The 24584-nt window shown below is 47.1% G+C and overlaps 1 pseudogene; it reads left to right on the top strand.

Annotated features, from left to right (window-relative positions):
- Window positions 1–3392: 3392 nt before the first annotated feature.
- LOC103631349 (galactoside 2-alpha-L-fucosyltransferase-like) lies at window positions 3393–24395 on the top strand (annotated as a pseudogene).
- Window positions 24396–24584: the final 189 nt, after the last annotated feature.

Below are 24584 nucleotides of genomic sequence, written 5' to 3'. Positions count from 1 at the left end.
ACGTCCAGCCGGTCTCCGACGAGTCTTCCTCCCACTGAACCTGCCCTGCTCAGCGTGCCCGGCCACGACGACACGCTCCTTCTCCTTGCTCGGCACACCCACCGCCGACGCCGCGGCGCACGCGCAGGAGCTCGCTGTCGGTCGGCCCCTTGCCCGCCGCCGCCATCACCATGACCGGCCGGCCGCCGTTCCCTACTTCCTCTGCCGCCACTCCCAACTCTGGCGACCCCTTCCCCCCTCTACCTCTCACCTACTGTAACATCCCAATTTTCAAACCCGAGGTTTGGAACCCTAATCTAACCCCCCTCCCTTATTTATTTTATCCCTAGGTATTCTCATCATATGCATATACTTTGTGTGATTAGAAGCACCTCACTTAGTATAATTTTTTAGCACCTAAGATTACCTAGTTAATTAATTGTTCAAAAAAGGGATGCAAAAATAGAAATAGGATTTGGAAAATAAAAAGAAAAAGAGAAACCCATGCCCCCCTAGCTAGGTCGTTTCCAGCCCACGCCCGCGGCCGCTTCCCCCTCTCGCGCTCGCGACTCCCTCCCCCTCGGCCCACTCCGAGCTCGCGCCCGCGCACCGCTGACGCGCCGTCCCCACTCGTCAGTCCCCGCCCCCTCGCCCTCGCTCGTGACCGCTCCCACTGGCAGACTGGCCCCACCAGTCAGTCACCCCGTCGTCCTCGCCGCGTACGGCTTCGCAGCGGTCACCTCCGGCCACCGTCCTCTTCCTCGCCTCGTCCCCTCACCCATCCCCTCGCCGCACAGGAAAGTTTGGCACCGCCCCATCCTCGCCGCAGCGACCGCGTCCTTGCACGGCACCGCCCACCGTGCGGTCTCGTCGTCGCCGCTGTGCGGCATTAACTCCGGCGCTGTGCAACCTCACCGGCGTCTGCCCAGCTCCGTCGCTCCCCTTCCCTCGGGCGCCTATAAAAGGGCCGCCCCGAGCACCCCTTAGCCCCGCACCGGCCTCAGCCACCCATCTTCCCCCTCACCCGAGCAATCGCGCTAAGCGCCGCCGTCTTCTTCCCCTCCGGTAAGCCCTTTCCCTCCCCCCTCTGGCGGTTCAGCGAGAAATTAGATAGGCTCATCAGTTGCGCCACACCGCCGTTAGCTTGGGACGCCACTCCCCTACCCAAATCCCCGCACGAACCCCGCCGGTGATGACTCCCGCCGCGGAGCTCCGCCACCTCCCCGCGGTCAGCCCCCTCCTAGCCTCCTCTGGCCAAATTGGGCCTGCCCCTAAACTCGTCAGCCCCTCCTCATGCTAGAGTGCCTGCCCGTTGCCCAAGAACCGGGTCGCCGGCGGTGAATCACCGTCGAGCCCACCGGCGGCCGGGTTCTCCCCCGCGGACGGCCGGTTCACCCCGCCCCGTCGACCGTTGGCACCGTTCCCCCCTCCCGCTCTCTCTGATGTGTGGGCCCCGCGGAAACGGCGTCACCCCTCGCGCGCCCGCGCCGTCTTCCGCCTTGGGCCACAGCTGGGCCGACGCAATCGCGCCCTGCGCCTGGCTGGGCCAGATTTCCCCCCGGCCCACCAGAGCTTAAATCCTTTTCTTTTTTCCTTTTCAGCCTTTTCTCCTTTAAATATTACATCTCAATATTTTATGCACCAAAAAATATCAAAATACTTTCTAAAGTCACATGTAATAATAATAATAGAAAATGACACACTCCAATTAGTAAACCACTATTGATGTATTGTTTGTTGCCTGTTTTACTAGAAGAAGCGGGGACCGTCGATCCGGAACCCGTAGCCCCGGAAGAAGGGCCGGAGCCCGATCTCCCGGAGTCAGACCTTTTGTGCCAGGAAAGCTTCGACGAAGGCAAGTCCATCCTTCCCTTGATGCATAAATTACCTATTATTTCTACCACTACCTAGGCCGGGATTTTAGGGTGGAATATTTGCATTGTGAGTAGAGAGATAGCCTGCATTAACATATATCTTTTGGATACAAAATATGGGATGGGAGAAAGGGCAGTGTGTTTCTTCAAAAGAGGTTTTTAGAAAAAAAAGGGATGTGCGATGAAGGGTATTCACCATCATCACCTTGGGAGTGGGATGATCAGGGACTCCCTGGTTTAGGGGAGGACCTAAGGTGTTGGCTCAGCTGGTTTAGGCGTGAGCAGAAGGATTGCCCCCTCATGTAAGGACCGGTTTGTCATCTTTCACTACCTGTACTCATAAATAGTACAACCACTCGAGACTGTGTGGGCAGTCACTCAATCCGAACTCGTACGGTCCAACCCCAAGGTTATGAAGGCTGGGGAGCACCGGGAGGATAAGGAGGGGGAATGTTTTGTCCGGTTTGGACATGGCGGTGGCCTGACTCCTTCCGGTATAACCGTTAAGGTTAGAACGTGCGAGGAAAGAAAGAGATTCGGCATTCGGGTCTCGCGACGGTGAGATCGCAGAAACCAGACTAGTGGGTAAAGTGTACCCCTCTGCGCAGAGTTGAAACATATTCGAATAGTCCGTGTCCACTGGTATGGACGAGTCTGGTGTGGTATGACAATTAGAGATTTTTACAACCTTCGGGATCAAGGAAATGCGTGTGTAAGTGCGTATTTGAAAATTAAAACAAGGCCACGGGAGCGGGAAGCTCAGTGGTGGTTGAGTATTGTGTTATTTTTATTTCCTTGGGAAAAAACCCTACATAAACTGCCTTTCTCTGAGAAAAGAAGAGCGACTTTAACTCCACCATATAAAGCATGTATGATATAGGCCTCTTTCTCTTTACGGGAGCGGGATGGGCTTGCGGAATACCTAGTGTATTCACCCAGATTTATTTATGTTTTTCAGCAGCCGAAGACTTCTTTTCTGCTATGCTTGATTGAGAGGGCTGTGTGACTGTGTCTGCACCAGGTTCTGCCTGTGGCTTGGGCTAGTGTGTCTTCTACTGCGTTTTATATTCTGGCTCTCTCTCGAGCTTGTACCCCGGTATTGTAATAACCTTTATTCAAAACTCTGTACTATTTGAAGTAAGGAATGTGGTTACTAGCCTCCTAGGACTAGTAATTGTATCACATTTGAGTCCCAAAGGATTGGGACGCTTCACCTACCGGACGTCCCTCGCCGCGCCCGGCTCCGCGCGTGCTCCTGCCCCTATCCTTATCGCAGCTGCCACGCCGCCCTCTCCTCCGGCCGCTCTGATCGCGCCCCAACCGGATTCGGCCAAGCCGGCCTCCCCTCCCCTACCCACCCCCTAAACCTCTGCCTACCAGGGTCGCGTCGGCACCAACCTCATCCACCTCCCTGCGACCCCTAACTCGGCGGTCGCAGCCCTCTACCCAGGCTTCCCCTCCAGCGCACTCTCCCTGCCCGACGCGACCCTATTTCGCTCTCAGGTGTTGGCACCTGGTTTTCCCCATGTCCCGCTCGACATGCCAGTTGGGTCCCCCGTGCATGACCATCCACCGCCGCTGACTGTCTACAGCCAGCTCTCTGCCATCACATCATCCATGCGCGCTCCTTCGGATGATGCCGCCGCCCTCCTCGTCGCCACCCGGGCCACCGTTTCGGTGGCTCGCCGGCGGGTTTCCCTGTAGCTCTCTCTCTCTCTCAGTCTTTATACTTCTTTCTAATAACTTTTCAGTTTCCATGATTATACAAGAATAAGGTAAAATTATGCACATGTGAGGAAAAATAAGCTCGAAGTCTAGATTTAACTATTGAACTTTAAAATCGTGTATCTTCGGTCATCGAGTTATTAAAAATTAGACATATTTGGTTTACCAAAAGGTTTTACAAGAATAAGGTTTTCAAAAACTTCAATCATCCGTCTTATTCAAAAAATGTAAGTTTTTGAAAAAAAACTACTCTCTCCATCCCAAAATATAGTTTTCAAGTTCCATGGTTAAATCAACTATGTGTTTATTTGTATGGTTAACACTATGCTTAACAATATAAAAATAAAGCTTATATATTTGTATGCATTAACGTTGTTACAGACAGAAGAGATAAAAAAGTGAGACTATCAAATTAACAGGGGTAATTTGGTCCATTTGTATGTGAGGCGAGAAACAAAAGAATAAAAAAATAGATGGAGTGTTGTTTTCTGAATTCTTTTGATGAAATTGGTGTTGTTCTTTGAGTTACTTGAAATGAGTGATATACTGCTATTTCCTGAATACTGTCTCAAACCAGTGTTGTTTTATGAATTCTTAGCGACACTAACATCATGATCTGACACCTGGCTTTGTTTTTTAAATATTATCCTAAAAAGCAATGTCTTATTGTCGGTGTTTAGAGTCTGACCGCACACCCTGGGATACCCTTGCGGTGCTTTTGGGTAGGACGATGTTGTTGATTGTAGCTCGATGGTTCGTGCTAGGAGCACGAGAGAGAGAGAGATGATTTTCTGCAGGTTTGGGCCACTTTGAGAGGCGTAATACCTTACTTCCTGGGATGGATCTGTATGTGTGGTGTGTTACAAGTGGCATCTATTGAATGGAGAAAGGCTAATGAGATGATAATGATGGGGTTTCCCCTAGGCCTTATATACACAACCGTGGGATACTCCCTACGTACATGATGATCATGTTCTTTCAGCATATCTCCTAGCTAATAGCGAACTAACTCAACCGATCTCTAGGAAAACCCGCCGACTCTACCCTAAACTACCTCGACATTCGAGGGCACCAGACGCGGGGAAAACTGAAAGTTTCTTGAGATTATGCATGATACAACGGACAATCCGGGCATGAGTCCATTGCCTTATTGGGCCGACCCATCCCACTTGTAGTCTTTGCCCGGCCCACAACGAGACGGCCTTGCGGGGTAACTGGTCTGTGGCCCCATGCAAGGGTCTTTCGCCTTCTAGTGGACCCGGGGGATATCTGTCCCCCACAAGCCCCCAATCTTTGAGTTGATTTTGAAATAATCGGCCCAAAGATTCTTGGTTCGGCCTATGGGTTTGTTGCATGGCCTGATTTCTGTTCTGCTCCATTGGGTGTAGCCCCCGAGCTTTGAGTGGATTTAAGAAGTAATCCATTCAAAGGTCTTCATTTTATGCTTTTGAAATCAGCATTTTGGCTTCAAGGTACTGTAGATCTATTGGGTGCACCGAAGGTGCACCCAATGGGTGTAGCCACAAAGCTTTGAGTGGATTTTAGAAATAATCTATTCAAAGGTTTTCATTTTATGCTTTTGAAATCAACATTTTCTGAATAACCAAGCGATGCCATCTGTCCATGCCTTATTAGGTCTGAAATAAATTTGATCGGTGACAGGTTGGACATCTAGCTAGTTGAGACAGATGGCTTTCGGCTGGACATCACCCTGTTCTGTGCTTCAATGCTTCTGTTGATTGGACTTACGCTTTAGTAACCACTATTGTGCTTCCTCCTGTTTCAGCCGATCTCCTCCTTTTGTCGTGGTACATTTATTGCGTATATTTTATGGATATCTCTCCTTCAGAAAATCTTGAAAATTCTGGGCGACACACCCAATGGGTGTCTTGGTGCGTAGAGTGTTTATCGTGTTGTCCTGAAGTAGTAACTTGATATGATGGAGAGGTGTAATCATTTTGAAAGGGAATTAGGCTTACACCTAGTTCCTAAATAATTTTGGTGGTTGAATTGCCCAACACAAATTAATTGGACTAACTAGTTTGCTCTAGTGTACAAGTTATACAGGTGCCAAAGGTTCACACTTAGCCAATAAAAAGACCAAGTATTGGGTTCAACAAAAGAGCAAAGGAGCAACCGAAGGCACCTCTGGTCTGGCGCATCGGACTGTCCGGTGCACCAGAGGACTCCAACTCAAACTCGTCACCTTCGGGAAATTCCAGAGGCGACTCCGCTATAATTCACCGGACTGTCCGGTGTACACCGGACAGTGTCCGGTGCTCCAAGGAAGAGCGGCCTCAGGAACTCGCCAACCTCGGGAATTTGCTTCGGCTGCTCCGCTATAATTCACCGGACATGTCCGGTGTACACCGGACTGTCCGGTGTAACAGCAGGGCAACGACTACTTGGCGCCAACGGTCACCTGCAACAGCAATTAATGCGCGCCAGTGCGCGCAGAAGTCAGGCACGCGCGAACAGGCGCACCGGACACTCTACAGTACATGTCCGGTACGCCACCGGACATCCAGGCGGGCCCAGAAGTCAGAGCTCCAACGGTCAGAACCCTAACGGTCTGGTGACGTGGCTGTCACACCGGACATGTCCGGTGTGCACCGGACTGTCCGGTGCGCACCGGACTGTCCGGTGCGCCATTCGACAGACAGCCTCACCAAACGGCTAGTTTGGTGGTTGGGGCTATAAATACCCCCAACCACCCACCATTCATTGCATCCAAGTTTTCACACTTCCAACCACTTACAAGAGCTAGGCATTCAATTCTAGACACACTCAAGAGATCAAATCCTCTCCCAAAATTCCACACAAAGCTTTAGTGACTAGTGAGAGAGATTTGCTTGTGTTCTTTCGAGCTCTTGCGCTTGGATTGCTTTCTTCTTTCTTGATTCCTTCTTGCGATCAAACTCACTTGTAATTGAGGCAAGAGACACCAATCTTGTGGTGGTCCTTGTAGGAACTTTGTGTTCCAAGTGATTGAGAAGAGAAAGCTCACTCGGTCCGAGGGATCGTTTGAGAGAGGGAAGGGGTTGAAAAAGACCCGGCCTTTGTGGCCTCCTCAACGGGGAGTAGGTTTGAAAGAACCGAACCTCGGTAAAACAAATCTGCGTGTCTCACTTCACTATTCGCTTGCGATTTGTTTTGCACCCTCTCTCGCGGACTCTATTATATTTCTAACGCTAACCCGGCTTGTAGTTGTGTTTATATTTGTAAATTTCAGTTTTGCCCTATTCACCCCCCCTCTAGGTGACTTTCAATTGGTATCAGAGCCCGGTGCTTCATTAGAGCCTAACCGCTCGAAGTGATGTCGGGAGATCACACCAAGAGGGAGATGGAGACCGGCGACAAGCCCACTACGAGTCACGGGAGCACTTCATCGGAAGAATCCCGTTCCAAGAAGGTTTGCTACAAGTGTGGTAAGCCCGGTCACTTTATTGCTAAATTTCCTTTATCAAGTGACAGTGACAGGGATAACGACAAGAAGGGCAAGAGGAGAGAAAAGAAGAGGTACCACAAGAAGAGGGGAGGCGATGCCCACGTGTGCCTCGAGTGGGACTCCGACGAGAGCTCCACCGAGTCCTCCTCCGACGAGGACGCCGCCAACATCGCCGTCACCAAGGGACTCCTCTTCCCCAACGTCAGCCACAAGTGCCTCATGGCAAAGGACGGCAAAAAGAAGAAGGTTAAATCTAAATCCTCCACTAGATATGAGTCTTCTAGTGATGAAAATGCTAGTGATGAGGAGGATAACTTGTGTACCCTTTTTGCCAATCTTAACATGGAACAAAAGGAAAAATTAAATGAATTGATTAGTACTATTCATGAAAAGGATGATCTCTTGGACTCTCAAGAGGACTTCCTTATTAAGGAAAATAAAAAGCATGTTAAGGTTAAAAATGCTTATGCTCTACAAGTTGAAAAATGTGAAAAATTGTCTAGTGAGCTAAGCACTTGCCATGAGACCATTGACAACCTTAGAAATGAAAATGCTAAATTAATTGCTAAGGTTGATTCCCATGTTTGTATTGATTCAATTTCCAATCCTAGAGATGATAATGTTGATTTGCTTGCTAGGATTGATGAATTGAATATTTCTCTTGATAGCCTTAGGATTGAAAATGAAAAGTTAATTGCTAAGGCTAAAGATTTTGATGTTTGCAATACTACTATTTCCGACCTTAGAACTAAGAATGATATGTTGCATGCTAAGGTTGTAGAATTAAAATCTTGCAAACCCTCCACATCTACCGTTGAGCACACTTCTATTTGTACTAGATGTAGAGATGTTGATATCAATGCTATTCATGATCACATGACTTTAATTAAACAACAAAATGATCATATAGCATTATTAGATGCTAAAATTGTCGAGCATAACTTAGAGAATGAAAAATTTAAATTTGCTAGGAGTATGCTCTATAATGGGAGACGCTCTGGCATCAAGGATGGCATTGGCTTCCAAAAGGGAAACAATGTCAAACTTAGTGCCCCTCCTAAAAATTTGTCTAACTTTGTTAAGGGCAAGGCTCCCATGCCTCAGGATAACGAGGGTTACATTTTATACCCTGCCGGTTATCCCGAGAGCAAAATTAGGAGAACTCATTCTAGGAAGTCTCACTCTGGCCCTAACCATGCTTTTATGTATAAGGGTGAGACATCTAGCTCTAGGCAACCAACCCGTGCTAAGTTGCCTACAAAGAAAACACCTAGTGCATCAAATGATCATAGTATTTCATTTAAGACTTTTGATGCATCTTATGTTTTGACTAACAAATCCGGCAAGGTAGTTGCCAAGTTTGTTGGGGGCAAACACAAGGGCTCCAAGACTTGTGTTTGAGTACCCAAAGTTCTTGTTTCTAATGCCAAAGGACCCAAAACCATTTGGGTACCTAAAGTCAACAACTAAACTTGTTTTGTAGGTTTATGCATCCGGGGGGCTCAAGTTGGATCATTTCGACAGCGGGTGCACAAACCACATGACCGGGGAGAAGAAAATGTTCTCCTCCTACGAGAAAAACCAAGATCCCCAAAGAGCTATCACATTCGGGGATGGAAACCAAGGTTTGGTCAAAGGTTTAGGAAAAATAGCTATATCTCCTGACCATTCCATTTCCAATGTTTTTCTTGTTGATTCACTAGATTACAATTTGCTTTCTGTATCTCAATTATGTCAAATGGGCTACAACTGTCTCTTTACTGATGTAGGTGTCACTGTCTTTAGAAGAAGTGATGATTCAATAGCATTTAAGGGTGTGTTAGAGGGTCAGCTATACTTGGTAGATTTTGATAGAGCTGAACTCGACACATGCTTAATTGCTAAGACTAACATGGGTTGGCTCTGGCATCGCCGACTAGCCCACGTTGGGATGAAGAATCTTCATAAGCTTCTAAAGGGAGAGCACATTCTAGGATTAACCAATGTTCATTTTGAGAAAGACAGGGTTTGTAGCGCATGCCAAGCAGGAAAGCAAGTTGGCACTCATCATCCACACAAGAACATCATGACAAGTGACAGGCCACTGGAGCTCCTACACATGGATTTATTCGGCCCGATCGCTTACATAAGCATCGGCGGGAGTAAGTACTGTCTAGTTATTGTGGATGATTATTCTCGCTTCACTTGGGTATTCTTTTTGCAGGAAAAATCTCATACCCAAGAGACCTTAAAGGGATTCTTGAGACGGGCTCAAAACGAGTTTGGCTTAAGGATCAAGAAAATTAGAAGCGACAACGGGACGGAGTTCAAGAACTCACAAATAGAAGGCTTCCTTGAGGAGGAGGGCATCAAGCATGAGTTCTCTTCTCCCTACACCTCACAACAAAATGGTGTAGTGGAGAGGTGAAAGGGAAATGTGCCCTTGGGCCATTTCTAAGTATTTTGGTGATTGAGTGCCAACACAGGTACTTAAATGTGAATCTATACCCATGGATTGACAAAGTGCAAATCAAGAGTAAAGGTATGTTTCTAAGCCTTAGTACATTGTTTTGAAGACTAATGTATTGTGTCTAAGTGCTTGAAACAGGAGAAATCGAGTCAGAGAATAAGTTGGCTGTGTACAGCCAAAAGGCTGTTCGGTCTGGAGCACCGGACTGTCCGGTGGTGCACCGGACAGTGTCCAGTGCGCCAGGCTGCCTCAAGCGAAGTGGCCGCTCTCAGGAATTCGCCGACGGCGTACGGCTATAATTCACCGGACTGTCCGGTATGCACCGGACTGTCCGGTGAGCCAACGGTCGGCCGCGGAATCTGCGCGCGACACGTGGCCGGGCCAACGGTCGGAAGGGGGCACCGGACATGTCCGGTGCGCCAACGGCTCTCTGGCGGCCAACGGTCGGCAGCGCCAGTTAAGGAAAGAAATCGGGCACCGGACAGTGTCCGGTGTGCACCGGACTGTCCGGTGCACCCGACGACAGAAGGCAAGATTGGCCTTCCAGATTTGCTCTCAACGGCTCCTAGCTGCCTTGGGGCTATAAAAGGGACCCCTAGGCGCATGGAGGAGAACACCAAGCAACCTTAGAGCATCCTTGATCATCCACACTCAGTCTTTGCGCATTCGTTTGTCATTCTCAGTGATTCGAGCTCCGTTCTAGTGAGAACTTTGAGATAGTCTTTTGAGCTCGATTCTTGGCCGTGTGTGTGCGCATTTTGCTGTGGATTTGTGTGTTGCTTCCCTCCCTTACTCCGTATTTCTTTGTGAATCTCAAGTGTAAGGGCGAGAGACTCCAAGTTGTGGAGATTCCTCGCAAACGGGATATTGAAAGGAAAAGCATAACACTGTGGTATTCAAGTTGATCATTGGATCACTTGAGAGGAGTTGAGTGCAACTCTCGTCCGTTGGGACGCCACAACGTGGAGTAGGCAAGTTTTGTACTTGGCCGAACCACGGGATAAATCACTGTGTCTTCTCTGTGTTGAATTCTTTGTGATTATCGTATTGTGCAAGACCTTCTCTCTAGCCACTTGGCGATTATTGTGCTAACACTTAACAAGTTTTTGTGGCTATAAGTTTAAGTTTCACAGGATCACCTATTCACCCCCCCTCTAGGTGCTCTCAATTGGTATCAGAGTCGTTCTCTTCAAGAAAGGGACTAACCGCCCGAAGAGATGGATCCTAAAGGCAAGGGGATGGTGATCAACGACAAGGAGAAGGAGTCCTTCGTCAACGAGCCAAATAATGACAAGCCCACCGACTCAGGCTCGGGCCACAAAAGAAAAGACGGGAGGAAGAAGAAGACAAGGCGCATCAAGGAGGCACTACCTAGCAGGGTGGCACAGTTTGAGGCGGCTGGACTCAATGATGAAGAGATGGCTCTCATCATCAAAAGATTCAAGACGGTGCTTAAAGGTCGCAAGGGACAACCAAGCAAGACCAAAGCCAAGCGGAAGCGCTCATGCTTCAAATGCGGTAAGCTTGGTCATTTCATTGCTAACTGTCCCAATAATGAAAGTGACCAGGAAAAGGGGAACAAAAGGGAGAAGAAGAAGCATTATAAGAAGGCAAAGGGCGAGGCTCATCTTGGCAAGGAGTGGGATTCGGACTGCTCTTCGTCCGACTCCGACAATGAAGGACTCGCCACCACCGCCTTCAACAAGTCATCCCTCTTCCCCAACGAGCGTCACACTTGCCTCATGGCAAGGGAGAAGAAAGTAAGCACTCATAATACTAGTACTTATGCTTCTTCAAGTGAGGATGAGTCTAGTGACGATGATGAGATAGATTACTCATGCTTATTCAAGGGATTAGATAGAACCAAGGTAGACAAAATTAATGAATTGATTGATGCCTTGAATGATAGGAATATACTTTTAGAAAAGCAAGAGGATTTGTTGTATGAAGAACATGATAAATTTGTAGAAGCTCAGAAATCTCTTGCTCTAGAAATTAAGAGGAATGAAATGCTCTCTAGTGAATTATCTTCTTGTCATGAAACCATTGCCACTTTAAAGAGTGTTAATGATGACTTAAATGCTAAACTAGAAGTAGCTAGTAAATCTAATTCTTGTATAGAACATGTTGAGATTTGCACTAGGTGTAAAGATTTCGATGTTGATGCTTGTAGTGATCATTTAGTTTCAATTTCCAAATTAACTGAGGAATTGGCTAGTCTTAATGCCCAACTTAAGACTAGCAAGAATGAATTTGATAAACTAAAATTTGCAAGGGATGCCTACACGATCGGTAGACACCCCTCAATTAAGGATGGACTTGGCTTCAAGAGGGAAGCCAAGAACTTAACAAGCCATAAGGCTCCCATTCCCGCTAAGGAGAAAGAGAAGGCCCCTATGGCTACTAGTGCTAAAAGGAACCATGCCTTTTTGTATCATGAGAGGAGACAAACTAGAAATGCTTATAGGAGTTATAATGCTTACGATGATTTTTCTCATGCTATGTTTGCTTCTGGTTCTTCATATGTGCATGATAGAAATGTTGGTAGAAGGAATGTTGTTCATAATATGCCTAGAAGAGATGTTGTTAATATTCCTAGGAAAATTAATGAGCCTTCTACAATATATCATGCTTTGAATGCTTCCTTTGCAATTTGTAGAAAGGATAGAAAGGTAATTGCTAGAAAGTTAGGGGCAAAATCCAAGGGTGATAAAACTTGCATTTGGGTCCCTAAGGAAATTGTGACTAACCTTGTAGGACCCAACAAGAGTTGGGTACCTAAGTCCCAAGCCTAAATTTGCCTTGCAGGTTTATGCATCCGGGGGTTCAAGCTGGATTATCGACAGCGGATGCACAAACCATATGACGGGGGAGAAGAAGATGTTCACCTCCTACGTCAAGAACAAGGATTCCCATGATTCAATTATATTCGGTGATGGGAATCAAGGCAAGGTAAAAGGGTTAGGTAAAATTGCAATTTCTAATGAGCACTCTATCTCTAATGTGTTTTTGGTAGAGTCTCTTGGATATAATTTGCTATCGGTTAGTCAATTATGCAATATGGGATATAACTGTCTATTTACAAATGTAGATGTGTCTGTCTTTAGAAGAAGTGATGGTTCACTAGCTTTTAAGGGTGTATTAGACGGCAAACTTTATTTAGTTGATTTTGCAAAAGAAGAGGCCGGTCTAGATGCATGCTTAATGGCTAAGACTTGCATGGGCTAGCTGTGGCATCGCCGCTTAGCACATGTGGGGATGAAGAACCTCCACAAGCTTCTAAAGGGAGAACACGTGATAGGTCTAACCAATGTTCATTTCGAAAAAGATAGACCTTGTGCAGCTTGTCAAGCAGGGAAACAGGTGGGAGGCTCTCATCACACCAAAAATGTGATGACAACATCAAGACCCCTGGAGCTGCTACATATGGACCTCTTCGGACCCGTCGCCTATCTGAGCATAGGAGGAAGTAAGTATGGTTTAGTTATTGTTGATGATTTTTCCCGCTTCACTTGGGTGTTCTTTTTGCAGGATAAGTCTGAAACCCAAGGGACCCTCAAGCGCTTCCTCAGGAGAGCTCAAAATGAGTTTGAGCTCAAGGTGAAGAAGATAAGGAGCGACAACGGGTCCGAGTTCAAGAACCTTCAAGTGGAGGAGTTCCTTGAGGAGGAAGGGATCAAGCACGAGTTCTCTGCTCCCTACACACCACAGCAAAATGGTGTGGTAGAGAGGAAGAACAGGACGCTAATCGATATGGCGAGGACGATGCTTGGAGAATTCAAGACCCCCGAGTGTTTCTGGTCGGAAGCCGTAAACACGGCTTGCCACGCCATCAACAGGGTCTACCTTCATCGCCTCCTCAAGAAGACTTCGTATGAGCTTCTAACCGGTAACAAACCCAATGTATCTTACTTTCGTGTATTTGGGAGCAAATGCTACATTCTAGTGAAGAAGGGTAGAAATTCTAAGTTTGCTCCCAAAGCTGTAGAAGGGTTTTTGTTAGGTTATGACTCAAATACAAAGGCGTATAGAGTCTTCAACAAATCATCGGGTTTGGTTGAAGTCTCTAGCGACGTTGTATTTGATGAGACTAATGGCTCTCCAAGAGAGCAAGTTGTTGATTGTGATGATGTAGATGAAGAAGATGTTCCGACGGCCGCTATACGAACCATGGCGATTGGAGAAGTGCGGCCACAGGAACAAGATGAACGAGATCAACCTTCTTCCTCAACAACGGTGCATCCCCCATCTCAAGACGATGAACAGGTTCATCAACAGGAGGCGTGTGATCAAGGGGGAGCACAAGATGATCATGTGATGGAGGAAGAAGCACAACCGGCACCTCCAACCCAAGTTCGAGCGATGATTCAAAGGGATCATCCCGTCGACCAAATTTTGGGTGACATAAGCAAGGGAGTAACTACTCGATCTCGATTAGTTAATTTTTGTGAGCATTACTCCTTTGTCTCTTCTATTGAGCCTTTCAGGGTAGAGGAGGCCTTGCTAGATCCGGATTGGGTGTTGGCCATGCAAGAGGAGCTCAACAACTTCAAGAGAAATGAAGTTTGGACGCTGGTGCCTCGTCCTAAGCAAAATGTTGTGGGAACCAAGTGGGTGTTCCGCAACAAACAAGACGAGCACGGGGTGGTGACGAGGAACAAGGCTCGACTTGTGGCAAAAGGTTATGCCCAAGTTGCAGGTTTGGACTTTGAGGAGACATTTGCTCCTGTGGCTAGGCTAGAGTCAATTCGCATCTTGCTAGCATATGCCGCTCACCATTCTTTCAGGTTGTACCAAATGGATGTGAAGAGCGCTTTCCTCAACGGGCCGATCAAGGAGGAGGTGTACGTGGAGCAACCCCCTGGCTTCAAGGATGAACGGTACCCCGACCACGTGTGTAAGCTCTCTAAGGCGCTCTATGGACTTAAGCAAGCCCCAAGAGCATGGTATGAATGCCTTAGAGACTTTCTAATAGTTAATGCTTTCAAGGTTGGGAAAGCCGATCCAACTCTCTTTACTAAGACATGTGATGGTGATCTGTTTGTGTGCCAAATTTATGTCGATGACATAATATTTGGTTCTACTAATCAAAAGTCTTGTGAAGAGTTTAGCAGGGTGATGACGCAGAAATTTGAGATGTCAATGATGGGCGAGTTGAACTACTTCCTTGGGTTCCAAGTGAAGCAACTCAAGGACGGCACCTTCATCTCCCAAACGAAGTACACACAAGATCTGCTAAAGCGGTTTGGGATGAAGGACGCCAAGCCCGCAAAGACGCCGATGGGAACCAACGGACACACCAACCTCAACAAAGGAGGTAAGTCCGTTGATCAAAAAGCATACCGGTCAATGATAGGGTCTTTACTTTATTTATGTGCTAGTAGACCGGATATTATGCTTAGCGTATGCATGTGTGCTAGATTTCAATCCGATCCTAAGGAGTGTCACTTAGTGGCGGTGAAGCGAATTCTAAGATATTTGGTTGCTACGCCTTGCTTCGGGCTCTGGTATCCAAAAGGGTCTACCTTTGACTTGGTTGGATACTCAGATTCCGACTATGCTGGATGTAAGGTCGATAGGAAGAGTACATCAGGGACGTGCCAATTCTTAGGAAGGTCCCTGGTGTCATGGAACTCTAAGAAACAAACCTCTGTTGCCCTATCCACCGCTGAGGCCGAGTACGTTGCCGCAGGACAGTGTTGCGCGCAACTACTTTGGATGAGGCAAACCCTCCGGGACTTTGGCTACAATCTGAGCAAAGTCCCACTCCTATGTGATAATGAGAGTGCTATCCGCATGGCGGAAAATCCTGTTGAACACAGCCGCACAAAGCACATAGACATCCGGCATCACTTTTTGAGAGACCACCAGCAAAAGGGAGATATCGAAGTGTTTCATGTTAACACCGAGAACCAGCTAGCCGATATCTTCACCAAGCCTCTAGACGAGAAGACCTTTTGCAGGTTGCGTAGTGAGCTAAATGTCTTAGATTCGCGGAACTTGGATTGAATTGTAGCATACATGTGTTTATGCCTTTGATCATGTTCATTCTGCATTTTGTTGCTTATTGTGGTGCTCAAGTTGTAAAAACACTCCCTGGACCTCACAAGTCCGTTGCAAAGTGATGCACAGATTTAGGGGGAGATGTGTTACAACTTGACCCTTTGAGACTAACCATATGCTTGAGTTTGCTTGTTTTAGTCTCAAAGGAGAATTAAAAGGGAAAAGGTGGACTTGGACCATGAAAGACTTCCACTGCACTCCGATGAGAGGGTAACTTATTCCAAGTTCATCTCATGAACTCTTATTGCCATTTGCTCTTAATTGAAGATTTTGGTGAGGCAATGGGGTTATAGGGCCAAAATTGATCCTGTTTTGGTGCTTGATGCCAAAGGGGGAGAAAATAAAGGCCAAAGCAATAGATGGATCAGCTACCACTTGAGAAATTTTGAAAATAGTAGAATAGAGCTTTTGGTTTGTCAAAACTCTTGCATTGTCTCTTTTGTCAAAAGTTGGCCTTTTGTGGGGAGAAGTGTTGATTATGGGAAATAGGGGGAGTTTTTGAAATCTTTGATCAATCTCTTTTGGAATGACTCTCTTTATGCTTCAACATGTGTGTTTGACTTAGAGATAGAGATTTGAGTTTGATTTGCAAAAACAAACCAAGTGATGGCAAAGGATGATCCATATATGCCAAAATTGAATCAAAATAAATTTGAGTTTTATTTGAAGTGATATTGCACTTGTTCTAGTTGCTTTATGTTGTGTTGGCATAAATCACCAAAAAGGGGGAGATTGAAAGGGAAATGTGCCCTTGGGCCATTTCTAAGTATTTTGGTGATTGAGTGCCAACACAGGTACTTAAATGTGAATCTATACCCATGGATTGACAAAGTGCAAATCAAGAGTAAAGGTATGTTTCTAAGCCTTAGTACATTGTTTTGAAGACTAATGTATTGTGTCTAAGTGCTTGAAACAGGAGAAATCGAGTCAGAGAATAAGTTGGCTGTGTACAGCCAAAAGGCTGTTCGGTCTGGAGCACCGGACTGTCCGGTGGTGCACCGGACAGTGTCCGGTGCGCCAGGCTGCCTCAAGCGAAGTGGCCGCTCTCGGGAATTCGCCGACGGCGTACGACTATAATTCACCGGACTGTCTGGTATGCACCGGACTGTCCGGTGAGCCAACGGTCGGCCGGGCCAACGGTCGGCCGCGGAATCTGCGCGCGACATGTGGCCGGGCCAACGGTCGGAAGGGGGCACCGGACTGTCCGGTGTGCACCGGACATGTCCGGTGCGCCAACGGCTCTCTGGCGGCCAACGGTCGGCAGCGCCAGTTAAGGAAAGAAATCGGGCACCGGACAGTGTCCGGTGTGCACCGGACTGTCCGGTGCACCCGACGACAGAAGGCAAGATTGGCCTTCCAGATTTGCTCTCAACGGCTCCTAGCTGCCTTGGGGCTATAAAAGGGACCCCTAGGCGCATGGAGGAGAACACCAAGCAACCTTAGAGCATCCTTGATCATCCACACTCAGTCTTTGCGCATTCGTTTGTCATTCTCAGTGATTCGAGCTCCGTTCTAGTGAGAACTTTGAGATAGTCTTTTGAGCTCGATTCTTGGCCGTGTGTGTGCGCATTTTGGTGTGGATTTGTGTGTTGCTTCCCTCCCTTACTCCGTATTTCTTTGTGAATCTCAAGTGTAAGGGCGAGAGACTCCAAGTTGTGGAGATTCCTCGCAAACGGGATATTGAAAGGAAAAGCATAACACTGTGGTATTCAAGTTGATCATTGGATCACTTGAGAGGAGTTGAGTGCAACTCTCGTCCGTTGGGACGCCACAACGTGGAGTAGGCAAGTTTTGTACTTGGCCGAACCACGGGATAAATCACTGTGTCTTCTCTGTGTTGAATTCTTTGTGATTATCGTATTGTGCAAGACCTTCTCTCTAGCCACTTGGCGATTATTGTGCTAACACTTAACAAGTTTTTGTGGCTATAAGTTTAAGTTTCACAGGATCACCTATTCACCCCCCCTCTAGGTGCTCTCAAGAGGAAGAATCGAACTCTATTGGACATGGCAAGAACCATGCTTGATGAGTACAAGACACCGGATCGGTTTTGGGCCGAGGCGGTTAACACCGCTTGCTACGCCATCAACTGGTTATATCTACACCGAATCCTCAAGAAGACATCATACGAACTCCTCACCGGTAAAAAGCCCAACATTTCATATTTTAGAGTCTTTGGTAGCAAATGCTTTATTCTTATTAAAAGAGGTAGAAAATCTAAATTTGCTCCTAAGACTGTAGAAGCCTTTTTACTAGGATATGACTCAAACACAAGGGCATATAGAGTCTTTAACAAGTCCTCAGGACTTGTTGAAGTTTCTTGTGACGTTGTGTTTGATGAAACTAATGGCTCTCAAGTAGAGCAAGTTGATCTTGATGAGATAGGTGAAGAACAGGCTCCGTGCATCGCGCTAAGGAACATGTCCATTGGGGATGTGTGTCCTAAGGAAGCCGAAGAGCCTCCACATGCACAAGATCAACCATCCTCCTCCACGCAAGCATCTCCACCAACCCAAAATGAGGACGAGGCTCAAGTTGATGAAGGAGAAGATAAAAAAGATGAGCCATCTCAAGATGACGACAATGATCAAGGGGGAGATGCAAATGATCAAGACAAGGAGGATGAACAACCAAGGCCGCCACACCCAAGAGTCCATCAAGCAATCCAACGAGGTCACCTCGTCGACACCATCCTCGGCGATATTCATAAGGGGGTAACTACTCGGTCTCGTGTTGCACATTTTTGTGAGCATTACTCTTTTGTTTCCTCTATTGAGCCACACAAGGTAGAGGAAGCGCTCCAAGATTCGGATTGGGTGATGGCGATGCAAGAGGAGCTCAACAATTTCACGAGAAACGGGGTATGGCATTTAGTTCCACGTCCTAACCAAAATGTTGTAGGAACCAAGTGGGTCTTCCGCAACAAACAAGACGAGCATGGTGTGGTGACAAGGAACAAAGCTCGACTCGTGGCCAAGGGGTATTCACAAGTCGAAGGTTTGGATTTTGGTGAAACCTATGCACCCGTAGCTAGGCTTGAGCCAATTCGCATATTATTAGCCTATGCTACTTACCATGGCTTCAAGCTTTACCAAATGGACGTGAAGAGTGCCTTCCTCAATGGACCAATCAAGAAGAAGTCTATGTTGAGCAACCTCCCGGCTTTGAAGATGGTGAGTATCCTAATCATGTCTATAGGCTCTCTAAGGCGCTTTATGGGCTCAAGCAAGCCCCAAGAGCATGGTATGAATGCCTTAGAGATTTCCTTATTACAAATGGCTTCAAAGTCGGCAAGGCCGATCCTACTTTATTCACTAAAACTCTTGACAATGATTTGTTTGTATGCCAAATTTATGTTGATGATATTATATTTGGGTCTACTAACGAATCTACATGTGAAGAATTTAGTAGGATCATGACACAAAAATTCAAGATGTCTATGATGGGGGAGTTGAAGTATTTTCTAGGATTCCAAGTCAAGCAACTCCAAGAGGGCACCTTCATTAGCCAAACGAAGTACACTCAAGACATTCTAACCAAGTTTGGAATGAAGGATGCCAAGCCCATCAAGACACCCATGGGAACTAATGGGCATCTCGACCTCGACACGGGAGGTAAATCCGTCGATCAAAAGGTATATCGGTCGATGATTGGTTCATTGCTTTATTTATGTGCATCTCAACCGGACATTATGCTTTCCGTTTGCATGTGTGCAAGATTCCAATCCGACCCTAAGGAATCCCACCTTACGGCCGTAAAAAGAATCTTGAGATATTTGGCTTATACTCCTAAGTTTGGGCTTTGGTACCCTCGGGGACCCACTTTTGATTTGATTGGTTATTCGGATGCCGATTGGGCGGGGTGTAAGATTAATAGAAAGAGCACATCGAGGACTTGCCAGTTCTTGGGAAGATCCTTGGTGTCTTGGGCTTCAAAGAAGCAAAATTCGGTCGCTCTTTCTACCACCGAAGCCGAGTATATTGCCGCAGGCCATTGTTGCGCGCAATTGCTTTGGATGAGGCAAACCCTGCGGGACTATGGTTACAAATTAACCAAAGTTCCTCTTCTATGTGATAATGAGAGTGCAATCCGCATGGCGGATAATCCCGTTGAGCATAGCCGCACTAAGCACATAGCCATTCGGTATCATTTTCTTAGGGACCACCAACAAAAGGGGGATATCGAGATTGCATACATTAATACCAAAGATCAATTAGCTGATATCTTTACCAAGCCACTAGATGAACAAACTTTTACCAAACTTAGGCACGAGCTCAATATTCTTGATTCTAGGAACTTCTTTTGCTAAACTTGCACACATAGCTCATAAGTATACCTTTGATCATGTCTCTTTTATATATGCTATGACTAATGTGTTTTCAAGTCTATTTCAAACCAAGTCATAGGTATATTGAAAGGGAATTGGAGTCTTCGGCGAAGACAAAGGCTTCCACTCCACTCCACTCCACAACTCATCCTTCGTCGTCACTCCGAGCATCTCTCCAACTTTGGTATAATCTTCACTCATTTATTTTATGACCAAAGGAGGAGAAAGTACTTCTAAGGGCTCTAATGATTCCGTTTTTGGCGATTTATGCCAAAGCGGGAGAAAATATGAGCCCAAAGCAAAAGGACCGCACCACCACCTAATTTTAAAATAGAGATTTTCAAATTGGTAAATTTCAAATTAGTATCTTATTGTGTTCAAAAGGGAGAGAAAGTAGTATTTCAAAATGGATATATCAAAACCCTCTTGAACACTAAGAGGAGGATCTCATTTAGGGGGAGTTTCTGTTTTAGTCAAAGGAAACGCATTTGAAACAGGGGGTGAAAATTTCAAATCTTGAAAATGCTTCACAAAATCTTATTCATTTACCTTTGACTATTTGCAAAAGAACTTTGAAAAGGATTTACAAAAGAATTTGCAAAAACAAAACATGTGGTGCAAGCGTGGTCCAAAATGTTAAAAATGAAGAAACAATCCACGCCTATCTTGTAAGTATTTATATTGGCTCAACTCCAAGCAACCTTATGCAAACTAGTTCAATTATGCACTTCTATATTTGCTTTGGTTTGTGTTGGCATCAATCACCAAAAAGGGGGAGATTGAAAGGGAATTAGGCTTACACCTAGTTCCTAAATAATTTTGGTGGTTGAATTGCCCAACACAAATAATTGGACTAACTAGTTTGCTCTAGTGTACAAGTTATACAGGTGCCAAAGGTTCACACTTAGCCAATAAAAAGACCAAGTATTGGGTTCAACAAAAGAGCAAAGGAGCAACCGAAGGCACCTCTGGTCTGGCGCACCGGACTGTCCGGTGCACCAGAGGACTCCAACTCAAACTCGTCACCTTCGGGAAATTCCAGAGGCGACTCCGCTATAATTCACCGGACTGTCCGGTGCTCCAAGGAAGAGCGGCCTCAGGAACTCGCCAACCTCAGGAATTCGCTTCGGCTGCTCCACTATAATTCACCGGACTGTCCGGTGTAACAGCGGGGCAACGACTACTTGGCGCCAACGGTCACCTGCAACAGCAATTAATGCGCGCCAGTGCGCGCATAAGTCAGGCACGCGCGAACAGGCGCACCGGACACTCTACAGTACATGTCCGATGCGCCACCGGACATCCAGGCGGGCCCAGAAGTCAGAGCTCCAACGGTTGGAACCCTAACGGTCTGGTGACGTGGCTGTCGCACCGGACATGTCCGGTGTGCACCGGACTGTCCGGTGCGCCATTCGACAGACAGCCTCACCAAACGGCTAGTTTGGTGGTTGGGGCTATAAATACCCCCAACCACCCACCATTCATTGCATCCAAGTTTTCACACTTCCAACCACTTACAAGAGCTAGGCATTCAATTCTAGACACACTCAAGAGATCAAATCCTCTCCCAAAATTCCACACAAAGCTTTAGTGACTAGTGAGAGAGATTTGCTTGTGTTCTTTCGAGCTCTTGCACTTGGATTGCTTTCTTCTTTCTTGATTCCTTCTTGCGATCAAACTCACTTGTAATTGAGGCAAGCGACACCAATCTTGTGGTGGTCCTTGTAGGAACTTTGTGTTCCAAGTGATTGAGAAGAGAAAGCTCACTCGGTCCGAGGGACCGTTTGAGAGAGGGAAGGGGTTGAAAAAGACCCGGCCTTTGTGGCCTCCTCAACGGGGAGTAGGTTTGAAAGAACCGAACCTCGGTAAAACAAATCCGCGTGTCTCACTTCACTATTCGCTTGCGATTTGTTTTGCACCCTCTCTCGCGGACTCTATTATATTTCTAACGCTAACCCGACTTGTAGTTGTGTTTATATTTGTAAATTTCAGTTTTGCCCTATTCACCCCCCTCTAGGCGACTTTCACATTTGTCTGAGCAGTTGACTTGGGTTCAAACAGTGTCGTGTTACGTGAAACGGCGCCAGTTGCCTGACTCATTTTTAGGCTGCTTAAATTGCTTATTGAATTCTTGCGACTGTTCGGCGAGCGGGGTAGGAAGTGGACGGCCACCCTTCGGCCCCTTAAAATAGCCCGCTTGCTCTAGCTGTTTACTTCACTTGCTCTTGATCGTTTGCTTTCTTCTTTCTCTTCTTCTTCACTGCTCCACTCTCCCACGACCATGAGTAGGGGTAAGAGGGGCAGGGGCTTGCCTCGCCGTGCCGATGGCAAGCGCAAGCGTACCCCAACCTGGCACGCCAGCTGTCGGTGTTTAGAGTTCGACCGCGCACCCAGGGATACCCTTGCGGTGCTTTTGGGTAGGACGGTGTTGTTGATTGTAGCTTGATGGTTCGTGCTAGGAGCACGAGAGAGAGAGACAGGCGATTTTTTGGTGGTTCGGGCCGCTTTGAGAGGCGTAATACCCTACTTCCTGGGATGGATCTGTATGTGTGGTGTGTTACAAGTGGCGTCTCCTGAATGGATAAAGGCTAATGAGATGATAATGATGGGGTTCCCCTAGGCTTTATATACACGACCGTGGGATACTCCCTACGTACATGATGATCACGTTCTTTCAGCATATCTCCTAGCTAATAGCGAACTAACTCAACCAAACTCCAGAAAAACCCGCCGACTCTACCCCGAACTACTCCGACATTCGAGGGCGCCAGGCGCGGGGAAAACAGACGGTTTCTTGAGATTATGCACGATCCGACCGACAATCTGGGCATGAGTCCATTGCCTCCTTGGGGTCGGCCCATCCCACTTGTAGTCTTTGCCCGACCCACGACGAGACGACCTTGCGGGGGTAACCGGTCTGTGGCCCCATGCAAGGGTCTTTCGCCTTCTAGTGGACTCGGGGATATCTGTCCCCCACACTTACGATATGGTACGATAAGAGCAACTCCAAAAGAACGTGCAAACTAACCACAAAACATATATTAGTAAAGAATAGTGATTTTTCTTACTTCAACAACTCCCTCATTCTTCTCCCAAAAAAATCGTGTCCCACATCCAAAGTCTGGTATGTTCCATCTCTCCCTAATACATTTCTCAACGTATCGAATCATCCACAACCTCCTGACACTGTGCCATTTATTACATTTAGGGGAACTGTTGGAGTACACTTCATGATTCACTCTTAAAACTTTTTATCCTACTTCTAATAATCAGTTTTTGGGATAAATTTTTTAACATCCTTTTGGAGTTGCTCTAAAACTCCCTTTGGCAGTACACATGGTCCTAGACAGTATCAATATAGGCCTTTATAGCTATAGAATGTCAATCGTTAGTGACAGACTCTGTCCTAATTTTGGTACGAGTATGTATTTGGTGTTTATATAGGTGGTCAATGGGCTATGTCGGACCAACACGGTCCGAGTCTGTCATGGGCCAGGTCTGTTTAGTCAGGCTGATGCACGGGACTATCAATTGTCGGGCTGGACTATGGTGACATGTGGGCCCGAGAAAGGTCCAACACAATATGTTCTTAGTCGAGCCGTGTTGTGCTAACGGGCCGTGCTTATCCAGGGCCCGCTTCATCACCACTGACAACAGACACCAATAGCACAATAGCATAAATAATGGTTCAAAAAGATTTAGATAGTCCGTGCGTGCATTATAAACAAACGGCGGTGAGCCGGTGGCTATCTCCCCTAGACGGCTCACGGCTGGACCTTGGAGTCTTTGACTCTTAACGCCTGGACGCTGCAAATGGAACGGACTAGTCAACGGGTTTACTCCTACAATTGGTATACCCTGATCCCAAGGACATGGAGTTGGAATGGTTGAATAACTACGTTACGTTACCTAGGAGGAGGGGCTAGCTGCTCCCGGAACTGGTGGAAACGGAAGAACCAGCCGTGTGGCAGCGACAGCGACGGCAGCGCCGCCTGCTGCCAAGTCAAGCGCCGTCGTGATCTCCTCTCTCAAGGCCTGGTACTAGGAGCAGATGAAGGGCATGTACCGGGAGAACGCGACAGCGAACGGCGAGGTGGTTGGTGGTCGTGAGCCTGCAGCCGAGCCACGAGCCCACGAGGAGTACCAGCACTACGGCGTCAAGTCGCACGAGTACAAGGCCTGGGCGGAGATCTACCTGCTGAGCCTGACGGACATGTTGGTCACCACCGGCAAGTCGACGTTCGATCGGCTACGTGGCCCAGGGACTCGCCGGGCGGAGGCCGTGGGTCCTGCTCAAACGGGCCAACGGCACAGCTGGTGCAGCCGGGACATGTCCCTGGAGCCCTGTTTCCGCATCGCGCCGCCGTACGACTGCAAGCGGCGGCATGACGATTCCGGCGAGATCGTGCCGCATGTCCGGCACTGCGAGGACGTACGTGCCCACGGGGCTGAAGCTTGTTGACCCAAATCAATCAAGGGTGAAAACGTACGACACTGTAGGACACCAACACAAGGATACATTAGCTTTGACTATTGTATTTTCAGTTGTAGGCTGCTGCATATAGTATTGAGATTTGTGAAATTTTTAGAAAGGTGGGCATTAGACTAGTTGTCTAATCACATAATTCATAATCTAAACATGTTCTAAACGCAACTGCCAACTAATTTTAAAACTTCAGAGGTCTCCGCATCACCCTTGCCTCCTCTAGTTTGGACGGC

Source organism: Zea mays, chromosome 6, assembly GCF_902167145.1.
Source record: "Zea mays cultivar B73 chromosome 6, Zm-B73-REFERENCE-NAM-5.0, whole genome shotgun sequence".
Classification (NCBI taxonomy): domain Eukaryota; kingdom Viridiplantae; phylum Streptophyta; class Magnoliopsida; order Poales; family Poaceae; genus Zea; species Zea mays.
Note: the sequence above shows the minus strand (reverse complement) of the source record. Positions and strands in the feature narration are given on the sequence as shown.